Here is a 3377-nt window from a genome sequence, read left to right as displayed (position 1 = left end):
AACAATGCAGAATAGTTAAGAGCAAATCTCCGTATCTGGTAAGAGTTAATGATTGTATCTCCAAGATCTTACATTTTGCTTTTATTTTTAAAAAACTTCTAAAAATCTTATACACTGGTATGCGTACCCATGAGTAGAGCTATATTATGCTTTCTTGTCTAATTACAGGATAAGTGAAATATGACGATTGCTAATAGTACATGTATTTTCATTCAAGTATATATCCTAACATAACCCAATATAACCACTTAATATATTCTCTAATACAATGTATTAAAGTAAAAGGGTTCTGATCATTACTGGCCTCCTCTAAGAGTACATGACAAGTACTTAAATAGTGGGTAGAACTGAAATTCCTTATCGTCTACAATTCCTGGAGCCCTCTGTGTGCAAGTCTTCAAAATTATGGTGACTTAAGTGCCACCCCACCCATTTTCCCAGCAGTCCTGCAACAGGAACATTTACTCCTATTTCATAGTGTGGTCTGGTGGAACACAGCAGACAGTGTGGTCCCCAGAGCACTCACTGGCTACATGACCTTGGGTATTCCACCTCATTTTAAAAATGGGGCAGATAATCCTCAGGAGATTGCAAGAAGAATCCGAAAAGCTGCTGCGCAAAGCAGCTTTGTATTATAAACACCAGGACGCTACCTACATGCTGCAGGTCCTAAACTAGTACAGTGCCAGGCAGCATACTGGGCCTGTGGCCACTGATGTTTGCAAGGCCTCATGGTCAATGGAGCTTCTGCGTCTGAGCAAACCAGGACAGATGTTCATTCAGAGCTCCAGGAAACGATTTGCTCTCTAGAGGGCAGCTCAAAGGGCCCATTCACTCACAATCCACCCAACAGCATTCCTGGCCTCCGGTCACAGCCTCAGCCACGGAAGTTCTGCAGGGTTTGCCAGTCTGTGGGGGTGAGTGCCCTGACACCATGACCTGCCCACTGCTCCCAGAAAGAAAGAAGAGCTTGGAGTATGAGACTTCCCAGGTCTCCTGACCCTGTTCCTTCTTGGAATGAGACCCAGTGGTGCTCAGGGGTATTTCTGGTGTTGGCCACGGCCGGGCAACCACAGTGGGCTCACTTTAGGCACCCAAACCACAAAGCCCACCTCAGGAAGCCAAATTTCAACTCTGGCCCCTGGGACAAACTTCTAGCAACCAGGCCAGAGGCAAATGTCAGACAGGATAAGGGGTGACATCCCATCAATCAAGTTGAAAATGGGAGGGACCCAGCAGCTGGTAATAAAGCCATAAAACTGGTACTGACTCTGGGTGAGAGGGAGAGGCAGGGGTAGGCTGGTGACTAGAGAGCTGATTCTGTGACCTTGGGAAATGGTCTCACCCCTCTGAGCCCTGGAGATGACCTGATGGGGCAGCTAGGAGGGCCAAATGGAAGGACTGCAAATAAAAGGCACTGGGAATTCTCAGGGGCTACACACACGTGAGACCTTCCCAATGAAATCAGCCTTAGCTTTAAAACCAGGAAATTGTTAGCAACAGGCTCTCACCTTCCTCCCTCAACACCCACAGCATCGCCTATCTCCCTGTGATAGTTTGATTCTAAAGATAACAGCCTGCCTTTACTCAGAAACCAAGACTGTGACGTGTTTTGCACACATTCTCTTTTCACTTTCATAGTGTGTGACTATGGGCATGCAACTTATGTTCTCTGTGCCTCAGTTTACTCAAGTGTTAAGCAGGAATACTCACATGAGGGTTACGTGAGTTAAAATGGATAAAATGCCTAAAATAGTAAATTATTTAAATTTTATCCCTTGGCACATGACCTTAGTACAATCAAGTATCTGTTAAATACATTTTAAAGAAACCGCATCATATCCACACACCTATGAGGCACCTGCCCAGGACCACAGAGCCAATCAATCAGGTGATGGGATTCCAGGCCGACAGGAAACCACCGCCCACTGACACAGGGACTGCACCATCTATCCTTGGTTTTCGTGGTGCCTGCCATGCTTCCTGTATTGCTGTTAAATACAAGGGGCAGGCCTCTGCAGGATCCCAATGTTTTAAAAGGGCAATACGAATATGATTCTAATACATAAAAAGTATGAGGGCAGCAAGAATTTAGTTACAACGCCCAAAAATCCTCAGAGAGAAGCCACATGGCACTCTGCACTGTTACCACTGCATCGAGTCTGGGCAGGGCACAGGTGACCAAGGGACAAGTCTTATTGATTTCACAAGGGTCCAAGAGTTTTATTAGACAACCCATGTCAAGGTACAAAATGATTAATGACAATAACAGCCATATTCTATTAGCCAAGTGCCACTTGTCACTATGAAACTATCCTGTAGGACATCCCTGGGCTCTCAGTTGCTAATTGGCTGCTTGAAGAAACGAATGTCCTCAAATCAAGACCCTAACGCAAAGAGATTCCAGAGAGTGGCTTAGAAAGCCCAGCTACTCTTACCAAGGTGGGGAAAGGGTCAGGGGAATGAACCTCTGCAGAACAATTTGAATTCCCAAACTGAATTAAGAGGGAAACAAATATGCAGGCAGGGCAAGGCCTCGGGGGGGCTCCTGGGTCTGGGACAGGGGGTGGGAGACAGGAGAGGCAAAATGGCAGGGACTTGACAGCAGGTTCCTCTTGTCTACTTCTTCCTCCCGCCTCTCTCCTTGAGGGCCAGGTGGATGACTGCGCCATTGGCCATGTTGTAGTAGGCCAGTGAGTTGGAATCTTTGATGAAGATACCCTGGAAAACAGAGAGCATGAATTAGCATGGGGCAACCCAGCCTTGGGCATACCGCTGCAACCTTACAACTGTGCACCTGGTCCGTTTGCGCTCTGGACTGAGCAAATACAGGAGCTTGCGAGAAGGTAAGGTGTTGGGGATTGGAGGCCTCTCATTCCTCCCACTGTTTCCTTTCTTCCCACCAATTACGCTCCTCCCCTTTGTCAACATTTGACTCAAAAGCTCAACTCCCCAAAAAGTTGGCCCTGACCAACTCCATGGAGCACTGACTCTGAAATCACAAGACCTTCAGGGATCACTTAGCCCAACAGCCTCAATGTATAGAGATAATTGAGGCCCACAGCGGGGATTTGTTCAAGTTCAGAGAGGAAGAACATAACACCTCCGTGTGACCTGGCATCAGGTGGGGTTACACTATCACCTCCAAGTCAGGCTGCCTGAGGTCGCACCGGCAGGGATGGCCCAACCACTGGATCAGGAACCCACCAGAGCATGCCTAAGTCTTGTCCCTAAATCTCTATGCCCCATCATTGAGGCAAAGAATCTTACAGATCCCACACAAAACTCTACTGTGACCCCACCAGAGCCCTGCATTGTTGGGCACACCTGCCCTAGCACTTCCAGCCACCATCATGACTTCTAGGACGGATTCAGAT

At 47.4% G+C, this 3377-nt stretch overlaps 1 protein-coding gene across 1 annotated transcript in view; it reads right to left on the bottom strand.

The window, feature by feature from the left end:
* SF3A1 (splicing factor 3a, subunit 1, 120kDa) overlaps positions 1–3377 on the bottom strand; it is a 28793-nt gene that overhangs the window by 4463 nt on the left and 20953 nt on the right. The gene's annotated exons all lie outside the window — the stretch shown is intronic.

The sequence above is a fragment of the Mandrillus leucophaeus genome, unplaced genomic scaffold, assembly GCF_000951045.1.
Source record: "Mandrillus leucophaeus isolate KB7577 unplaced genomic scaffold, Mleu.le_1.0 Scaffold2, whole genome shotgun sequence".
Classification (NCBI taxonomy): domain Eukaryota; kingdom Metazoa; phylum Chordata; class Mammalia; order Primates; family Cercopithecidae; genus Mandrillus; species Mandrillus leucophaeus.
Note: the sequence above shows the minus strand (reverse complement) of the source record. Positions and strands in the feature narration are given on the sequence as shown.